This window comes from Elephas maximus, chromosome X (genome assembly GCF_024166365.1).
Source record: "Elephas maximus indicus isolate mEleMax1 chromosome X, mEleMax1 primary haplotype, whole genome shotgun sequence".
NCBI lineage: Eukaryota > Metazoa > Chordata > Mammalia > Proboscidea > Elephantidae > Elephas > Elephas maximus.
Genome location: NC_064846.1, coordinates 42549789 through 42572539, shown reverse-complemented (window position 1 = coordinate 42572539; position 22751 = coordinate 42549789). Strand labels below are relative to the sequence as shown.

Below are 22751 nucleotides of genomic sequence, written 5' to 3'. Positions count from 1 at the left end.
GTCGCTATGAGTTGGAATGGACTCCATGGCAACAGGTTTGGTTTTTAACCAGTGTTGTTAAAAACAATTAGCATAACGTGCTTAAAAAAACATCTCGTGAGGAGCAGGGAGAGTTGGTAAACAAACATAAAAGGTGTGCTTTATTTGGGTAAAAATATGGCAGATACTTTTTTAAAAAATATGTTGTCTTCTATTGACCTAGAAGTCACTTTGCATCATGACATAGTCAAATAGACTTATTTTTCTTTCTTTTGAAAACAAAATACCAGATTAAGGGTATGCTTAAAGTAATAAAAAGAAACCAGAACCAAAACCAAATATCTAGAGGGATACAGTTAAAGTAATAATTACTTTTTTTTTCCCTCGTCTGCATCATTTCTTTTCTCTCACTGCTGAAAGGGCAGTGCCAGATAGTACAAATAACAGAAGTCCTCATTAATGTTTATTTAGTTAGGCAGAGAGCACCAGGACAATAGCAATTCTTCTTTATCCTTCCCTCTTCCCTACCACCCAAAGTCCATAAAACGATTGAGCCTTCCATCCAACCCTGAAGGAAATATCAAAAGAGAAAGGGATATGTTTACTATGTGCCCATAGGGAAAAACTTGAGATGAGCTTGAAAAGAACTAGCTCAATCTCAAATTATATGGAAAACTCAAGGGAAGGTAGATTGTGAAATTATCCCAGGGGAGCAAATCCAGGGCATCCTTGAAAAGAAATTATAGATCAATATTGAATCTCTTAAGTGTCAGTTCTTCGTGGAACTGCAGGCTCACAAAGGTTCACAGGTAGAAAAGTTTTCAGGGCTAAGTGGCTCGAGATGGGCAAGTTGATAATATAGAATTTTTTCCGTTGAAAGACATGAAATAGTAAAAGATAGTTCAATCCAGCCAATCCTATGGGCTCTTTGACTTCTGGATTCTGTAGGGAGTGTCTAGGTAAGTGTCTTTATTTCAGATGGTAGTCGTCATAGTACATAGCCACAGAACATTTGAGTCTCAGTATGATGCATCTAGGCCCATGTTTTTGACAAGTAACATCTGATACATATGACATAGGTAATTTCAAGTGAGATAGCTTTGGCAAAAATGTGTATGCTGCCCATCTAAGTCTTGCAGCAACAGAATTACCCTTATTGTCATGTATGAAGTCTTTATATTATTTAGAGAGGCAAGCAGTCAGACTAAATGGGAGTGGAGTTAGAGTCCATATCTTTGTGTGTGTTAGTGTCAGGAGGATCTTCTCCTTTTATTTAAGTTGGTCTTATTGGAGGAATGGGGTTCAATTTTAGTAAGAGATGAGTTTAGTTACCAGGTTTCTAGATTATTTAGGTTGTTAGTCATCACAGCCAGTTCATCAACAACAGAAGACCAGGTCAGAAAGGGCCTTCATGAAATCACTTACACAGAGAAGCATCAATCTACAGCAAGACCTTGGACAGAAGCTGGAACTCCATGGTGTAGCAGTTCACCTTCACATGGGTGGGGAGGTTGAACATCCTGCATAGTGCTGCCAGGAAACCCCTATTTTACAATAAGAGGGGGCTGGCTGGTTGCATATGTAGGATGTCCCATCTCCCCGCCCACTTCATCGGTGACGGATACCAAAAACCCTACTCGGCCTCACTGAAGAAACGTGAAATCTGCATGTCAAGGAACCACAGATGCTGGGCTACGTCGCCAGAAAGGCCCTCTGACAAAAATATTTAATACAGGGTAAAGCACTGAGCGCTATGACATTGGGTCATAGGAGACAGCAGGTAAGTGAATGGATCAGTAAGCCCAAGGCCAGTAGGTCTGTGTTGATCCACATTAACCAGCTGTAGAGCCTACTATGTTGCCTGTAACTCCACTGGTCATAAAGGTAATGCCTCCCGAACTGTGCCTCCTACTCTCAGAACCGCACTAGGAATTTCCATGAGATGTTGTGTCTCAGCAACATACAGAACACTGAGTGTAATATCTTGGTTTTGAAAAACAATGAAAAAGCCCCTGTTGTGTTTGCCCGCCGAGCTGTGTGGAGTCCCACTTCCACTCTTAGTTCAGAAATCAAGATTATCGGTGCTAGGGCAAAAGTGGGAGATATTGAGACATTTCATTCATCCTCTTGGGCAGATGTTGGGGCCAAGGTGTCAGTATTTTAACAAGCTTCCCAAGTAATATTATACACAATAAAGTTTAAGACCACTGCCATACAGAAAATGTTTTTTAGAGTTTGTATGGTTATTTTAAAATGTCATGTTTTTGATAGATTTAAACATATACTGACAAGTGTTAATTTTACATAAATGCATAAATATCACCATACCATGCATCATTCTTGTATAATCATTTATTTTGCCTTCCTTCCTTCCTTCTATCCTGCCTGCCTGTCTGGCTTCGTATCTTCCTTTTTTCCTTCCTGCCTTCCTTCCTTTATTATCTGACTCCCTCTCTCTTCTACCTTCCAGCCACATCAGTTTTCAGCTTCAGCATACACTTAAAATAACTGATACAAAGAAACTCATATGTATCCTTCCATATTTTTCTCTATGTTCATACAATCTCATTATATATACACACACACACACACACACACACACACACACACATTCCCACCCCACCACACACACACATTAATGGGCTTTTTCATTGTTCTTCAAAATTGAGATATTGCATTCAATGTTCTGTATGTTGCTGAGATGCAATAAAAAAAACTCATGGAAATTCCTCTAAGTATAATGCTAATGGTATTATTAATGACTGTATAATAATAATAATAATTCAGTCATTAATAATATATATAATAATCTGGAAACCCTGGTGGCGTAGTGGTTAAGTGCTACAGCTGCTAACCCAAGGGTCGGCAGTTCAAATCCGCCAGGCGCTCCTTGGAAACTCTACGGGGCAGTTCTACTCTGTCCTATAGGTTCGCTATGAGTCGGAATCGACTCAACAGCACTGGGTTTGGTTTGGTTTTTTTTAGTATAATAATCCTTGGTTTGAATGTATTACAATTTTTAAGCTCTTATTGAATTATAACACAAATATTAAAAGTGCAAAAATTATATGCGTACAGTACAAATGAATTATCGCAAATTGAAAATGCCTGTATAACTCACCTATCTCAAGAAAGAAACTATTACAAGCATCTTAAAAAGCCCCCTTTTCCCTGCCCTCAAAACTACTCCTTTATTCTCTTTACTGATTTCTAATGCTATAGAATAATTTTGTAATTTTTGAACAGTATCTAAATGGAAAATATGCATTATTTTGTTTCTGGTTTCTTCAGCTCAACATAATTGTTCAATATATGCATGGTGTAGCATCTTTCAGTGATTGTTTTAATTGTTGTACAATATCCTAGTGTAAAACACAATTTATGTATCCATTCTGATATTAGTGGACATTTGGATTGTTTCCAATTTGTTGGCTATTGCAAACAATGCTACAATTAACCTTCTTTTCATGTCTTGTTGCACATTTACAAACATTTGTGTTGAATACGTACATAAATTGAAATTACTGGGTCATGGAGCATGTGTTATTAAATTGTACTTGAGAATGTCAGTTTTCCAAACTGAGTTAAACCAATTTCTGCTCACACCCTCTGTTTATGGGAGTTCGTATTGCTCCGCATCCTTGTCAACACTTGATATTATCAGTCTTAGCCAATTTTAGCCATTCTGGTGTGTATGTAATGACATCCTATTTTGGGTTTAATTTATATTCCCTCAATGCTAATGAAGATTGAAAACCTTTTATGTTTACTAGCCATTTTAATATTCTCTTTTGTGTTTACTCCAACATTTTCAAAGACATCACTGCCCCTTAATTTTTTGTTATTAGTTATTTTTTTTATTCCTTCTGTCTCTCTTTCTCTTTCTGTCACTGTCTTGTACGGTATTACTTTTTTTATTCTTTTCATGGAAAATTCACTTGTCTTTGTTTATCCTTAATATTGAGTTTTTAATGTATATTTCAATATTTTATGCTCTTATGTACCTTTATACCTTTACTTTCAGTTTATTTTGTTTTTCTTTTTTACTAACTACATTAGTTAGATTATTTGTATTTTATTTTCAGCATTTCCCCCTTTCTGATATATTAACATGTTTATAAATTTCTCTATAAGCAGAAATTATATTGTATCACTTTAATATGTCACATTATCATTTAGTTTATATCATTTGAAATGTTCATTGTGATTCCTTCTTTGAACAATGGATTGCATAGAAATACATTTCTTATTTTTTAAACTCGCTTTATTGCTCACATTATGGTTTACTTTTATAAATGTTCTATGTAACTTGAAAAGAACTTGTATTCTAAAGTTTGGGGTGTCATTTTCTATATAATGTATCTATTTTAAACTTGTTAATTATGTTGTTAAAATCTTTTATATCCTTATTTATTTTTTGTTTGTCAGTTATGAAAGGCTATGTTAATTTCTCCCACTATGGTTCTTGATCGATCGTATTTTCCTGGTATGCCTATCAATTTTTTGTATATTTTAAAGCAATAATATGATGTTTACGTAATTTTAGAATATTTGTGTCTTCCTGATGATTCATTTCAATATGAAGTATTGCTTCTATCTCTAGTAATGTTCTTTTGTTTTCTGTTTGATTTTTTTGGGGGGTGGGGTTTAAAGTATATTATCTCTAATATTGTTATAGCTGTATCAGCTTTCTTTTGGCTATTGTTACATGGTATCTTTTTATATCCTTTTATTTGCAGCCTTTCTGTATACTTGTATATTATGTGCATATCTTGCAAACAACGTATGGTAACATTTTATTTTTTATTTATTCTGAAATTGAATTGTCTTTTAATTAATTGGAGTGTTTAGTTCGTCTATATCTAATCTGGTAAACATCCTTCTGGTATTCTCTGCTTTCTGCCAGGATCCATCTGACATCAGCAATGATAACATTCTGTTGTGCGTAGGGTCGCTATGAGTTGGAACCGACTCAACGGCACCTAACAACAACAACAACATTTGTGATCTGGAGCCCCGGTGGTGCAGTGGTTATGAGCTCTGATGCTAACCAAACGGTCAGCAGTTTGAATCCACCAGCCACTCCTTGGAAACCACAGGGGGCAGTTCTACTTTGTGCTATAAGGTCGCTATGAGTTGGAATTGACTCAATGGCAACAGGTTTCGTTTTGGTTCTATATCTAATCTAATTACTTCTATATCTGTGTTTAATTCTACGATCTTATTTGTTTTATTTCTCCCACCTCTACCCTGTTCCCTTTTCTCTCCTTTCTTGTTTCCTTTTCTTGATTTTTTATTGTTCAATTTTTCTACTCTATTAGCTTGATATTTATACAGATTTTTACATTACTTTAGTAGTATCTTAGTGATTACAGTATCCCTCCTTAACTTATCAGAGAGTATTATTCCTCACTGCTATCAAGTCTATTCCAACTGCCCCACCGGATTTCCAAGATTGCCACACCTTTCTCCCTCGGAGTGGCTGGTGGCTTCAAGCTGCTGGCCTTTTGGTCAGCAGCTGAGCACTTTAACCACTGCACCACCAGGGCTCCTAGATTATTGTTTTTTTAGTACTTTTACTGTCATTTCAGATAATGCATGTTTCTTATAATACTTTATATCCAATTGCCTCCATCTCAAAACATTTATTATGTTATTGCCATACATTTTCAGCTTTTAATTTTAAACTCTTAGGAATTTACTCTTGTTGTTTTATGTAATCAATATTGATTTAGAATTATCAGCATACTTATTCTTTTTCTAGTTCTTTATTTCTTCCTGCATCTATGAGCTTTTATCGGATACCGTTTTCCTTCTGTCTGAAGAAAGCATCAGTAAATACTTAAGTGTATGTATGTTGTTGATAAATTATCTCGCTTTTTGTTTGTCTGAAAGTGCTTTTATGTTCCTTCATTTTTGAAATTTCTCTTCACTGGCTATAGGATTCTAGTTTGGTGGTTATATACTTTCAGATTTTGGAACATATTTTTCCAAGTCTTTTGGCTGCTGGGTGTTTTTAATTCCATTGAGAAATCAGCTGATAGTGTTTATTTGAATGTTTGCTCTTCCTTTTTTCTCTTAATTTGGGCAAATTTTTCTCCTCATCTTTAGTTTTTATCAGTTTTAATATGATGCTTCTGAGTGTCAATTTCTTTGCATTTATATACTTTGTGTTTTGTAGGGATACTTAAATTGGTTCCTTGATGTCTTCCATCAATTTTTTTTTATGGTGCTTTAAGTGAAAGTTTATAATTCAAGTCAGTTTCTCATACAAAAACTTATACACACATTGTTATGTGACCCTAGTTGCTCTCCCTACGAAGTGACAGCACACTCCTCCTCACCACCCTGTATTCCCTGTGTCCATTCAGCCAGCTTCTTTCACCCTCTGCCTTCTCATCTCCCCTCCAGGCAGGAGATGCCCACATAGTCTCATGTGTCTACTTGAGCTAAGAAGTACATGCCTCACCAGTATCAATTTATGTCTTTATACTCCAGTCTTATCTTTGTCTGAAGAGTTGGCTTCCAGAATGGTTTTAGTTTTGGGCTAGCAGAAGGTCTGGGGACCATGTCCTCTGGGGTCCTTCTAGTCTCAGTCAGACCATTAAGTCTGGTCTTTTTACATGAATTTGAATTCTGCACCCCACTTTTCTCCTTCTCTACCAGGGATTCTCTGTTGTGTTCCCCGTCAGGGCAGTCATCGGTTGTAGCTGGGCACCATCTAGTTCTTCTGGTCTCAGGCTGATGGAGTCTCTGGTTTATGCAGCCCTTTCTGTCACTTGGGCTCATATTTTCCTTGTGTCTTTGGTGTTCTACATTCTTCTTTGGTCCAGGTGGATTGAGACCAATTGATGCATCTTAGATGGCTGCTTGCTAGCTTTTAAGACCCCAGACACCACTCACCAAAGTGGGATGCAGAACATTTTCTTAATAAACTTTGTTATACCATTAATAAACTTTGTTATGCCAGTTGACTTAGATGTTCCCTGAAACCATGGTCCTCATACCCCTGCCCCTGCTGCTGTGTCCCTCAAAGTGTTTGGTTGTATTCAGGAATGTTCCATCAATTTTAGGAAATTTTTTCCCATTATTTCTCTCTTTTTCTCACTAAATGTGTTTGAATGGATCTCAAAATTCTGTGAGAGATTTTTGGTCATTTCCACTTAAAAAGTACTGATATTAAATCTAGTGGCTTAAAAGTGCAATAAAACATGTTCATTAAATATCCCTTTCCTTGTGGAGATTCAATGAACCATTGATATGATCCAATTTCTTACTAGTAAACTTAAATGGCCACATGAGGTAAACAATTCTGAGACCATTCTTCTACCACTGATTAAGAATGAAGTGGCAGATGTTTTACATAATATTTACTTTTATCATTCTTTGTTTTCTGGGCAGACATGGTGATCTTGCCATCTCCAACAACCCTATTGCCCACTAACTTGATGTCACCCACAACAAACATCTGTCTCATGTCATGAACAGCAAAACTAAAGGAAAATTATCAAAGAATCTCTAAACACTCATGGGCTAGTCAGGAGCCATTTCAACAATAAAGATATCATCAGATTTCAGAAATTTGAGGTCATTTTACACCCTGACAAAATGAAATAAGTCAAACATTAGGAGAAGTTTGACAAACCGTCACAGGAGCATAGCCAGCACTGATTTGGTCTGGATGATTTTTGATCACTGCCTGAACAGTGAAAACAGCTGTTTCCATTAGTGAATCATCTTTGTTGACACGAGCCGTGTTGCCATGCAAGCATCTTTGAGAGATCCATTCTTGACATTGTAGCACGTGTTTTCTTCCGGCAGAGCTTCAACTAAAGTCCCATGGTGTATTTTGATAGACTTTTCTTTAGTTGTGATGTTGCCTGGGGCAAAGATAACCATCATGCTTGGTCTGAGAATACCAGTTTCCACTTATACCATAGACGAAGTGCCAGTGACATGGATTTTGTAGACATCCTGGGGGGACAGACATTAAGGCTTGTCATTTGAATGAGTTGGTGGCAGGATGCAATTCAGAGCTTCAAGCAGCATAGTTCCACTGGCAGTGCCATCATTACGGGAAACTTTCCAGCCCTTGAAACAAAACGTACTGGCACTTGGCTCCAGCATGTTGTCACCATTTCAACCAGATATTGGCTCAAACATCACCATGTCAAGATTGTAGCCAATTTTCTTAATGTAGATATTAATTTCTTTAACAATTTTCTTATATCTCTTCTTATGTTACGGTGGCTTAGTAGAATCTGTTTTGTCTACACCAATGATAAGCTGTTTCATAGCCAGTGTGTGAGAATACGCTCACAGATCTGTTTTTATTGATACTAGCTTCAAATTCACCATCACCATCGGGAAAAATCAGTCAGCCTAAGATGTGCTTATAATCATGTGTTTTGGGGCACTGATGATGATCACATTATACTTCATGATCTCAAAATTTAACAGGGAGAAAGCATAGTGTTACCATGCTCATGTTCAGCTTTTTTTTTATCCAAGACCCAGGCGTACTTGAAGGAGCCCTCTCCCATCTCAGCAGCTTTGTCAAAATTTTCAGTGGTTCTCTTATGAATTCCACTACATTTTTAAATAAGATGGACACTGTTGGTTTCTTTTCCTTTCTCAAGACAGTTTTCATTTAGGAATGACTTTCATGAAACCTGGTTTCTGTTGGCAGACCAGTTGTAAAATTAATGCTAATCTTTCCTTTAAATACAACTGCTGATTCATTCTCTATCCTTTGCTTTTGAAACTCCAAGCAAACATATGCTAGACTTGTTCGTTGTACCTTTGCACCTCTCAGACTTTTTTCCTATATATCCTATTCTCTTATATTACTGTATTTTAGTCTGGATATTTATATCTGACCTATCATTAGGTTTACAAATTCTCTCTTCAATGGTACCCAACGAATTCTTCATTTCAGGTGTGTATTTTTCAATAACAGAATTACCATTTGATTCAATGTTATAATTTTTACATCTCTGTCAAAATTTTCAATCTTTTTTTTTCTGGTGGTTATTTTAAGTATAGTTATTTTGAGGTATGTGTTTGTGTTTGATAACTCCATTTTATAGATCACATGTGCTTCTCTTTCAATTGTCTGTTGCAGAGCTTGTCAAACTATGGCCTGTGGGCTAAATCTTGTCTGCCACTTGTTTTTGTAAAGCTTTATTGGGAAGAGTCATGGTGTTTATTTACATATAGTTGCTTTTGCACTAAATGGCAAAATTGAGTAATTGTGACAGAGACCATGCGACCCACAGACTCCAAGGTATACATACTCGCTTACCCTTTACTACACAAGTTTGCTGATCTTTGGTCTGTTGTTTTTCCTGGTTTTTCAGTCATATTTTTCCCCTCACATTCCTGGATATATTTCATTGAGTGTACTAAAAAATCGTAGCGATAATATCAGGACTAGAAAGATGATATCTTCCTGCAAAGACGGTTTATTTTTGAGACATGCAATATTCTAGGGGAACTAGCAATCCTGAATCACTATAATCTAATCAGAAATTTAAATGATTTGAACTCTAACTTTAGTCCTTCTTCACATATTCCTTATATGGAATGCAACTGATATAATTATAGTTCAACCTAATCCTAAACCAAACCTGTTGCCATGGAGTCAATTCCAACTCATAGTGACCTTACAGGACAGAGTAGAACTGTGCCATAGAGTTTCCAAGGAGTGGCTGGTGGACTCAAACTGCCGAACTTTTGGGTAGCAACCAAGCACTTAACCATTATGCTACCAGGGCTCCACTCGACCAAATCCTAGGATTTATAAATTCAGAATAAACAACCCCAAACCTTAATAATTTTCCAGGTTTTTTTTTTTTCCCATTGGCAGGCTTTGAATTCCAATTTTTGTCCCCCTACTTCCATGCATCTGTCAAAGTTTGGCTTACTTCTGTTCATCTCAGACACCTATTTAGGGATAGTAAATGCCACTGGGGATAATCAACGCCAAAACTGAGCTCACTTCTGTAAATTTCTTTCTTCTTCTGAATATTTGTCCCATAATTTTTCTCCATGTTTTTAGCTCTTTGATACTTTTAGATATATATATTTTGTCTAAGTTTTCTAGTTGTTTTCAGGCAGGGAGTTGGTCTGAATTACCTAGTACAACACTGTCCAAGGTGAAAGTTGGGATTTACCATGTTTTTTAGCTATTCACCTCTTCTTTAGCAGCCATTGCTTCTATTAAGTGACACTATAAACAATGTTACAGTAAAATTTCTGGCATATGTAACATTACACAGTGCTGCTTTGCTAAATCAAAGATTGTTATTGCTTGTACCCTTTCAAAATTTCAGATTACTACAAATTTTTAATAAGCATCTTATCAACATTCACTTCTTTCTACTAGTTTATCTTTTTAAAAATCAATTTTTAAAAGATTTTTGTATATTCCAAACATTTTTATCTGTCATGTGCATTCCAAATATTTTCCCAGATCTATAGTTTGTCTGTTGACTATATTTATGGCACCTTTTGCTATACAAGGAAACCCTGGTGGCATAGGGGTTAAGTGCTATGGCTACTAACCAAAAGGTTGGCTGTTCAAATCCACCAGGCACTCCTTGGAAACTCTATGGGGCAGCTGTACTCTGTTCTACAGGGTCGCTATGAGTCAGAATTGACTTGATGGCAATGGGTTTTTTTGCTATACAAATTTTTAACTCCTATGTAGTCAAATGTGCCTATAAGTTTATTTTTTTAATTTCCTTACTTGGTTAAAAGCATCTCCCCTGCCTCTGAATTGAACACGAAATCTTATAGACTTATTTGAAAATATTTTAAAATATATGTGTTTTTAGATTTGTCTTCAATCTATCTAGATTTGTTTTCACATATGATAGGACATGAAGGTCTAGTTTTATTTTCTTTCAGAGAGTTAGCTAGTGATGCTAGGTTAATTTATCTAAAAAAATATGTTTTTCCCATTGGATCGAAACACTATCTTGATCATTATTAAGTTATCATACACTTAACTATTTTGGGATTCTCTTTTCTGTTCCTACACTTATTTTATATTGAATTGGTTACAGTGACTTTATAATATGTTCTCCGTTTTACTATGCTTTCAATTCACCCCTGCTCTCACCTCTGTCCTATGTCCAGCATTTTCTAATTTATATAATTTTGGGCTATTTAAGAGATTTATTTTACACAAATACTTCAAGATACTTCTATCCAATTCCTTTATAAAGCTTGCTGTAGTGTAATTACGTTAGATTTAAAATTGTTTTGAGGAAATTGGAATTTTCTATATATATTATGTTTTCCCATCCCAATAGCATAGCATAATTTTCCATTTTGTAATGTAAACTTATACTTTTCATGATATATATATATATTCTATACCTATGTTGTTATAGGTTTAACAAGATATTTTATAAATTCTGGAACTGTTGTAAATGGAAAATTCTTCCTTTTTTCCATTTTAGCACTTGTTCTTAGACTAGTTAAACCTCTAGATAATTTTATGTTTGTCTTGTATCCAGACACCTTAAAAAAGTCTCTTTTTGAACCTGGTAGTGTTTTTAAAACAGTTTCAGATTTGCTAGGCCTACAATCATATCAATAACAAAAGGTAATTTCATCCCTTGTTTTCCAAAATATATATTTATTTCATTTCCTTGTCTTAATGCAAATTAATAAAATAATGAGTAATACCTAGCTGATACCCTGTCCAGTTCCTGAATTTACTGTAATTGAAATGCATTTATTTCTTTCCTGTTTATGATATTTATAGCTAGTTTTTAGTCAATTATCCTTATCAAATTTAAGGGAGGTCCTTTTATTCCTATATAATTAGAGTCTTAATTAGGAATGGCTTCTGTAACTTAACAAATTATTCTTTAATATCTATTAAAATCATAAAATTTCTTCTTAAATTGTTAATGTTAGAGAATATATTGATAAATTTTCTCATATCGAACCACCCTTGCATTCTTGGAGTAAATTTTATTTTTTCATAATGTATTATTCTATTGACAATCTCCTGGACTCTTTTTGTTGGTATTTTATTTGGAACTTTGAATTTATCTTAATAAATGTGATTGATCTCTAATCTCTTTTTTGCCATGTCTATATCAGAATTTTGCTATTAACACTATAATGTCTTGTGAAATGAATTAGGGAACTATCAATCTTTTTATGGCTATTCACCTTTTCCTATATGTTAATGAATTTTTTTATAATTCCTTATTTCCAAGTTCTAGCTTGTGGAGTACCTCACAGCTGTCCCCACATTTCTACACCTCTTAATTATAATGTCAGAATACTAGACTATTATTCTTTTCTCTAAGATAAAGATTGTTTTATCATTTAATAGAAATAAAGCTCTTTTATATTTCCTTTGTGCAAGAGAGCTGAAAATTGATAGTGTCTTTTATTCAAACTTTGACATCTCTTTCAGTACTTCTGAATATACCTGTGTTTCCTAGAACTAATGAGGAACATGTAGCCTTTGAGTGAATGAATGAATGAAGGTACATTTTAAAATATATTATGAGATACTATGCCCAATTTTTGCCTCTGAAAATAAGATTTAATCCCACCAAACTATACAGTGACCTCATCCATGGAAAATGTGCTCTAGCTTCTTTGCTATGCAACTGCTTCTAGGCTTTTCACATATCCCTTATCTGAAATGTACCTAGAATACAATGGCTCTGTGGCAGCAGCAGAGGCAGTTGTGACACTCCGTGGACCATGCTTTCAAAGGCAAAAATAATCAAGCTAACTCACTCAAGCAACCCATTTGGGTATAGCAAAACAAAACAAAGCAAGAAGCTAGGATACAGTAAGCAAACATAAAATAAACTGATACAATAACTTATAGATGGCTCAGAGATGACAACCAATATCAAATCACATAAAGAAGCAGACCATGATCACTTCAACAAGCTCTCAAAACAAAGAATCAAGGGATCTTCTGAATGAAGGTGACTTCCTGTAATTACTGGACGCAGAATACAAGAGATTAATATACAGAACTCTTCGAGACATCAGGAATGAGATCAGGCAATGCACAGAACAAGCCAAGGAACACACTGATAAAGCAGTTGAAGAAATTAAAAACGTTATTCAAAAACATAATGAAAAATTTAATAAGACAGCAATCAGAAATTCAGAAGATTAACAATAAAATTACACAATTAGACAATTCAATAGAAAGTCAGAGGAGCAGAACTGATCAAGTGGAAGGCAGAATTGGTGAGACTGAAGAAAAAGCACTTGACACAAATATATTTGAAGAAAAATCAGATAAAAGAATTTTATAAAAGGAAGAAACCCTAAGAATCATGTGAGGCTCTATTAAGAGAAATAACCTATGAGAGATTGGAGTACCAGAACAGGTAAAAATAACAGAAAATACAGAGAGAAATGTTGAAGATTTGTTGGCACAAAACTTCCCTGATATCATGAAAGATGAGAAGGTATCTATCCAAGATGCTTTTTGAACTCCAGATAAGGTAGATCTGAAAAGAAAGTCACCAAGACATATTATAATCAAACTTGCCAAGACCAAAGATAAAGACAGAATTTTAAGAGCAGCTAAGGATAAATGAAAAGTCACCTACAAAGAAGAGTGAGTAAGAATAAGCTCAGACTACTCGGCAGAAATAAAGCAATAAAGGAAAAAATTGCCAACCAAGAATCACATATCCATCAAAACTGCCTCTCAAATATGAAGGTGAAATTAGGACATTTCCAGATAAACAGAAGTTTAGGGAATTCATAAAAACCAAACAAAAAAACTATAAGAAATACTAAAGGGAGTTCTTTGGATAGAAAATCAATAATATCAGGTATCAACCCAAGACTAGAACACTGGAAAGACCAATAAGATGTCAACCCAGGTAGGGAGATCACAAAAATAAATCAAGATAAAAAAAAGGCTCAAAACAGGGAAATGATATTATGTAAAAGAAGACAACATTAAAACAATAAAGAGGGACTAAGAAATGTAGTCTTAGATCTTTCATATGGAGAGGAAGACAAGGCAATATAATGAAATAAAAGTTAGGTTTAAACTTAGAATAATAGGGGTAAATATTAAAGTAACCACAAAGGAGACTAACAATCCTACTCAACAAAATAAAATACAAGAAAAAAAATAGAGACTCGGCAGAAATAAAATCAACAACGAATAAGAGGAAAAGACAATACATAAAGATTAACTACTCAGCACAAAAAATTAAGTGGGAAAAAGAAACTGCCAACAACAAATAAAAAGAGACGTCAAAATGACAAAACAAAACTCATACCTATTCATTATTACGCTGAATGTAAATGGACTAAATGCACCAATAAAGAGAGAATGGCAGAATAGATAAAAAAAAATACAATTGGTCTATATGCTGCCTATAAGAGACACATCTTAGACTTAGAGACACAAAAAAACTAAAACCCAAAAGATGGAAAAAAATATACCAAGCAAATAAAAAGAGCAGGAGTGACAATATTAATTTCTGACAAAATGGACTTTAAAGTTAAATCCACCACAAAGGATAAGGAAGGACACTATATAATGATTAAATGGAGAATATACCAGGAGGATATAACCATATTAAATATTTATGGATCCAGTGAGAGGGCTGCAAGATACATGAAACAAACTCTATCAGTATTGAAAAGTGAGATAGACAGCTCCACAATAATAGTAGGAGACTTCTACACACCACTTTCAGAGAAGGAAGAACATCCAGAAAGCAGCTCACTAAAGAAGCAGATCTAAATGCCACAGTCAACCAAATTGACCTCATAGACATATACAGAACACTCCACCCAACAGCAGCTAAGTATACTTTCCTTTCTAGTGCACATGGAACAGTCTCTAGAATAAACCATATATCAGGTAATAAAGCAAGCCTCAGCAGAATCCAAAACATTCAAATATTACAAAGCATCTTCTCTGACCATAAGGCTGTAAAAGTAGAAATCAACAACAGAAAAAGCAGGGAAAAGAAATCAAACACTTGGAAACTGAACAATACCTTGCTCAAAAACAACTGGGTTATAGAAGACATTAAGGATGGAATAAAGAAATTCATAGAATCCAATGAGAATGAAAATACTTCCTATCAGAACCTTTGGGACACAACAAAAGCAATGCTCAGAGGTCAATTTATATCAATAAATGCACACACTGAAAAAGAAGAAAGGGCCAAAATCAGAGAATTATCCCTACAACTTGAACAAATAGAAAGAGAGCAACAAAAGACACTCTCAAGCACCAGAAGAAGGCAAATAATAAAAATTAGACCAGAATTAAATAAAATAGTAAATAGAAAAACAATCGAAAGAGTTAACAAGACCAAAAGCTGGTTCCTTGAAAAAATTAACAATATTGATAAGCTACTGGCCAAAGTGACAAAAGAAAAACAGGAGAGGAAGCAAATAACCCAAATAAGATATGAAATGGGCAATATTACAACAGACCCAACTGAAAATAAAAGAATCATATCAGATTACTACAAAAAATTGTGCTCTAACAAATTTGAAACCCTAAAAGAAAAGATGAATTCCTAGAAACACACTACCTACCTAAACTAACACAAACAGAGGTAAAAAAGAAAAACAGAGGTAGATCAACTAAATAAATCCAATAACAAAAGAAGAGATTGAAAAGGTACTCAAAAACCTCACAACAACAACAAAAAAAAAGTCGTGGCCCAGACACCTTCACTGGAGAGTTCTATCAATCTTTCAGAGAAGAGTTAACACCACTGCTACTAAAGGTATTTCAGAGCATAGAAAAGGACGGAATACTCCCAATCTCATTCTATGAAGCCACCATATCCCTGATACCAAAACCAGGTAAAGACAGCACAAAAAAAAGGAAAATTACAGACCTATATCCCTCATAAACTTAGATGCAAAAATCCTCAACAAAATTCTAGCCAAATAATCACCATGACCAAGTGGGATTCATACCAGGTATGCAGGGATGGTTCAACGTTAGAAAGACAATTAATGTAATCCATCACATAAATAAAACAAAAGTCAAGAACCACATGATCTTATCAATTGATGCAGAAGAGGCATTTGACAAAGTTCAACACCCATTCATGATAAAAACTTTAAGCAAGATAGGAATAGAAGAAAAATTTCTCAACATAATAAAGTGCATTTATACAAAGCCAACAGCCAACATCACCCTAAATGGAGAGAACCTGAAAGCATTCCTCTAGAGATCGAGATCCAGACAAGGATGCCCTTTATCACCGCTCTTATTCAACATTATGTTGAGGTCCTAGCCAGAGCAATTAGGCTAGATAAAGAAATAAAGAGCATCCAGATAGGCAAGAAAGAAGTAAAAGTATCTCTATTTGTAGGTGTCATGATCTTATACACAGAAAACCCTCAGGAATCCTCCAGAAAACTACTGAAACTAATATAAGAGGCCAGCAGAGTATCAGGATACAAGATAAACATACAAAAATCAGTTGGATTCCTCTACACCAACAAAAAGAACACAAGAGGAAATCACCAAATGAATACCATTTACAGTAGACCTGAAGAAGATAAAATACTTAGGAAAAAATCTTACCAGAGACGTTGCCATTTACAGTAGACCTGAAGAAGATAAAATACTTAGGAAAAAATCTTACCAGAGACGTAAAAGATCTATACAAAGAAAACTGCAAGAAACCAAAAGAGACCTACATAAGTGGGAAAACATACCTTGTTCAAGGATAGGAAGACTTAACATTTTAAAATGTCTCTTCTACCAAAAGGCATCTATAGATACAATGCAATTCTGGTGTAAATTCCAATGACATTTTTAAATGAGATGGAGAAACAAATCACCAACTTCATATGGAAGGCAAAAAGGCCCCAGAAAAATAAAGCATTACTGAAAAAGAAGAATGAAATGGGAAGCCTCACTCTACCTGATTTCAGAACCTATTATACTGCCACAATAGTCAAAATACCCTGGTACTGGTACAACAACAGATACATAGACCAAAGGATCAGAATTGAAAATCCAAACATAAATGCATCCACATATGAGCAACTGATATTTGACAAAGACTCAAAGTCAGTTAAATGGGAAAAAGATAGTGTTTTTAACAAATGGTGCTGGCATAACTGGATATCCATTTGCAAAAAAATTAAACAAAACTCATACCTCACACCATGCACAAAAACTAACTCCAAATGGATCAAAGACCTAAATATAAAATATAAAATGATAAAGATCATGGAAAAAAATAGGGACAACGTTAGGAGCCCTACTACATGGCATGAACAGTATAAAAAACATTACTAACAATGCAGAGGAGAAACTAGATAACTGGGAGCTCCTAAAAATCAAACACTTATACTCATCCAAGGACTTCACCAAAGGAGTAAAAAGATTACCTACAGACTGGGAAAATGTTTTTAGCTATGACATTTCCGATCAGCACCTGATGTCTAAAATCTACATGATACTGCAAAAACTCAACAACGAAAGAACAAAAAACCCAATTTAAAAAATGGGCAAAGTATATGAACAGGCACTTCACTAAGGAAGACATTCAGATAGCTAACAGACACATGAGGAAATGCTCACGATCATTAGCCATTAGAGAAATGCAAATCAAAACTACAATGAGATTCCACCTCCATCGAACAAGGCTGACATTAATCAAAAAAACACAAAATAATAAATGTTGGAGAGTAGTGTGGAGAGACTGGAGCACTTATACACTTCTGGCAGGAATGTAAAATGGTACAACCACTTTGGAAATCAATTTGACATTTCTTTAAAAAGCTAGAAATAGAACTACCATACGATCCAGCAATCCCACTCCTTGGAATATATCCTAAAGAAATAAGAGCCTTTACACGAACAGATATATGCACACCCATGTTCACTGCAGTACTGTTTACAATAGCAAAAAGATGGAAGTAACCAAGGTGCCCATCAATGGATGAATGGATAAATAAATTATGGTATAGTCACACAATGGATTACTACCCATTGATAAAGAACAATGATGAATCCGTGAAACATTTCATAACATGGATGAATCTGGAAGGCATTATGCTGAATGAAATTAGTCACTTGCAAAAGGCAAATATTGTATGAGACCACTATTATAAGAACTCGAGAAAATAGTTTAAACAGAGAAGAAAATATTCTTTGATGGTTGCTAGAGTGCGGAGAGAGGGAGGGAGGGAGAGGGGATTTCACTAATTAGTAGATAAGAACTATTTTAGGTGAAGGGAAAGACAATGCACAACACAGGAGAGGTCAGCACAACTGAACCAAACCAAAAGCAAAGAAGTTTCCTGAATAAATTAAATGCTTCAAAGGCCATCATAGCAGGGGTGGGGTTTGGGGGACCATGGTTTCAGGGGACATCTAAGTCAATTGGCACAATAAAATGTATTAAGAAAACATTCTGCATCCCAGTTCAGAGAGTGGCGTCTGGAGTCTTAAACGCATCAGTGGGCCTCAACCCACCTGGAGCAAAGGAGAATGAAGAACACCAAAGACACAGGGTAATTACAAGCCCAAAAGACAGAAAGGGCCACATAAACCAGAGACTATAAAAGCCTGAGACCAGAAGAACTAGATGGTGCCCGGCTACAACCGATGACTGCCCTGACATGGAACAAAACAGAGAACCCCTGAGGGAGCAGGAGAGCAGTAGAATGCAGACCTCAAATTCCCATAAAAAGACCAGAATGAATGGTCTGACTGAGACTAGAAGGACCCCGGTGGTCATGGTCCCCAGATCGTCTGTTAGCCCAAGACAGGAACCATTCCCAAAACCAACTCTTCAGACAGGGATTGGACGGACAATGGGATAAAAAATGATACTGGTGAAGAGTGAGCTTCTTGTATCAAGTAGACACATGATACTATGTGGGCATCTCCTGTCTGGAGGGAAGATGAGAGGGCAGAGGGGGTCAGAAGCTGGCTGAATGGACACAAAAAGAGAGAATGGAGGGAAGGAATGTGCTGTCTCATTAGAGGGAGAGCAACTGGGAGTATATAGCAAGGTGTATATAAATTGTTGTATGAGAAACTGACTTGATTTGTAAACTTTCACTTAACGCACAATAAAAAATAAAGGCAATGCTAACAGACACACAAGAAGAGTTTTATATAATAATAAATGTGTCAAAATAATAATGATTATAAATATATATGCATCTAACATCAGAGCACCAAAATATATGGAGTAAACAGTGACAGAATCGAACAGAGAAACAGACAGTTCTATAATAATGGTTGTTGTTATGTTGTGTTGTTAGGTGCCGTCGAGTCGGTTTTGATTCATGGTGTCCTATGTACCACAGAATGAAACACTGCCAGGTCCTGCACCATCCTCATAATCATTTTTATGCTTGGCACCATTGTTGAAGCCGCTGTGTCAATGCATCTCATTGAGTGTCCTCCTCTTTTTCACTAACCCTCTATTTTACCAAGCCTGATGTCTTTCTCCAGGAACTCATCCCTCTTGTGAACATGTCCAAAGTATGTAAGACGAAATCTCGCCGTCCATGCTTCTAATGAGCATTATAACTGTACTTCTTGCAAGACAGATTTGTTCTTTCTTCTGGCAGTCCATGGTATATTCAATATTCTCCATCAACACCAAAATTCAAAGGCATCAATTCTTCTTCAGCCTTCCTTATTCATTGTCCAGCTTTCAAATGCATATAAGGCAACTGAAAATACCATGGCTTGGGTCAGGGACACCTTAGTCCTAAAGGTTAAATCTTTGCTTTTTAACACTTTACAGAGGTCTTTTGCAGCAGATTTGCCCAATGCAATGCATCCTTTGATTTCTTGACTGCTGCTTCTGTGGTCATTGATTGTGGATCCAGGTAAAATGAAATCCCTGACAACTTGAGTCTTTTCTCTGTTTATCATGATGTGGCTTATTGGTCCAGTTGTGAGGATTTTTGTTTTCTTTATGTTGAGGTGTAATCCATACTGAAGGCTGTGGTCTTTGATCTTCATCAGTAAGTGCTTCAAGTTTTCACTTTCAGCAAGCAAGGTTGTGTCATCTGCGTATCGCAGATTGTTAATTAATCTTCCTCCAAGTCTGATGCCCCATTCTTTTTCATATAGTCCACCTTCTCAGATTATTCGCTCAGCATACAAATTGAATAAGTATGGTGAAAGGATACAACCCTGACACACACCTTTCCTGACTTTAAACCATACAGTACCCCCTTGTCCTGTTAGAATGACTGCCTCTTGTTCTATGTACAGCTTCCTCATGAGCACAATTAAGTGTTCTGGAATTCCCATTCTTTGCAATGTTATCCGTAATTTGTTGTGATCCACACAGTTGAATGCCTTTGTATAAAATGCAGGTAAACATCTTTCTAGTATTCTCTGCTTTCAGCCATGATCCATCTGACATCAGCAATGATACCCCCTCTTCCATGTCCTCTTCTGAATTCGGCTTGAATTTCTGGCAATTCCCTGTTGATGCACTGCTGCAGCCACTTTTGAATGATTTTCAGCAAAGTTTTACTTGCCTGTGATATTAATGATATTGTTCAATAATTTTGTATTGGGTTGGATCACCTTTCTTGAGAATAGGCATAAATATAGATCTCTTCCAGTGGGTTGGCCAGGTAGCTGTCTTCCAAATTTCTTGGCAAAGACAAGTGAGCACTTTCAGCGTTCCATCCATTTGTTGAAACATCTCAGTTGGTGCACTGTGAATTTCTGGAGCCTTGTTTTTGCCGGTGCCTTCAGTGCAGCTAGGACTGCTTCTTTCAGTATGATTGATTCTTGATTATATGCTATCCCCTGAAATGGTTGAAGATGTACAAATTCTTTTTGGCACAGTGACTCCATGTATTCCATCCATCTTCTTTTGTTATTTCCTGCATCATTCAGTATTTTCCCTGTGGAATCCTTCAATATTGCAACCAGAAGCTTGATTTTCTTCTTCAGTTCTTTGAGCTTGAGTAATGTCGAACATGTTCTTCCCTTTTGGTTTTCTATCTCCAGATCTTTGCACATTTCATTATAATACTTTACTTTGTCTTCTCGGGCCACCCTTTCAAATCTTGTTTAGCTATTTTACTTCATCATTTCTTCCTTTCGCTTACCCACTCTATGTCCAAGAGCAACTTTCAGAGTCTCTTCTGACATTCACTTTGGTCTTTCCTTTTTTCCTGTCTTTTTAATGACCTCTTGTTTTCTTCTTGTATCATTTTCTTGATGTCATTCCACAACTCTTCTGGTCTTCAGTCATTAGTGTTCATTGTGTCAAATCTATTCTTGAGATAGTCTCTAAATTAAGGTGGGATATGCTCAAGATTGTATTTTGACTCTCATGGAAGTGTTATAATTTTCTTTGACTTCAACTTGAACTTGAACAATTGATGATCTGTTCCTCACTCAGCCCCTGGCCTTGTTCTAACTATTGATATTGAGCTTTTCCATCATCTCTTTCCACAGATACAGTCTGTTTGATTCCCGTGTATTCCATCCAGTGAGGTCCTCGTATATAGTCACCATTTTACTTTGTTGAAAATATGTATTTGCAATGAAGAAGTTGTTGGTTTTGCAAAATTTTATTATGTGATCTCCAGCTTCATTTCTCCCACCAAGGCCATGCATTCCAACTACCAACCCTTCTTCTTTGTTTTCAACTCTTGCATTCCAATTGCCAGTATTTGTCTACGCATCTTGATTGTATGTTTGATCAATTTCAGGCTACAGAAGTTGGTAAAAATCTTCACTTTCTTCATCTTTAGCATTAGTGATTGGTGGGTAAATTTGAATAATAGTCGTATTAACGGGCCTTCCTTGTAGGTGTATGAATATTATCCTATCACTGACAGTGTTGCACTTCAGGATACATCTTGAAATGTTCTTCTTGGCAATGAATGTGATGCCATTCCTCTTCAATATATCATTTCCTGTATAGTAGACCATGTGATTGTCCAATTCAAACAGTCTATTTCAGATCACTAATTCCTAGGATATCAATGTCTATGTGCTACATTTCATTTTTTACAATTTCCAATATTCCTAGATTCATACTTCGTACTTCCCATGTTCCTATTATTAAAGGATTTTGCAGCTGTTCCCTCTCATTTTGAGTCATGCCACATCAGCAAATGAAGGCTCCAAAAGCTTGACTCCACCCACATCTTTAAGGTAGACTCCAATTTGAGGAGGTACCTCTTCCCCAGTCTTCTTTTGAGTGCCTTCCAACCTGAGGGGTTCATCTTCTGGCAGTATATCAGATAATCTTCCGCTGCTATTCATAAGGTTTTCACCAGCCAATTTTTTCAGAAGTAGATCTCCAGGTCCTTCTTCCTAGTCTGTTTTAGTCTGGAAACTCCACTGATAATAATGGTTGGAGACTTCAATACACAAGTTTTAGTAATGGATAGAATATTTAGACAGAAGGTTAATAGGGAAATAGAGCATTTGAACAGCACTATGTTTTGATAGTGTTAAAAAGCAAAGATGTCACTTTGAGGACTAAGGTGCTCCTGAACCAAGCCATGGTATTTTCAATTGCCTTTTATGTGTGCAAAAGCTGGACAATGAATGAATAAGGAAGGCTGAAGAAGAATTGATGCCTTTGAATTACAGTGCTGGCAAAGAATATTGAATATACCATGGACTGCCAGAAGAAGGAAAAAAAATTGTCTTGGAAGAAGTGCAGCCAGAATGCTCGTAGAAGTGAGCATGATGAGACTTAATCTCACATACTTTGGATATGTTATCGGGAGAGACCTGTCTCTGAAGAAGGACATCA

General features: G+C 35.9%; 1 protein-coding gene across 1 annotated transcript in view; it reads left to right on the top strand.

The window, feature by feature from the left end:
• The window catches only part of HTR2C (5-hydroxytryptamine receptor 2C), a 149684-nt gene that overhangs the window by 65428 nt on the left and 61505 nt on the right, over positions 1-22751 (top strand). The window lies entirely within an intron of this gene.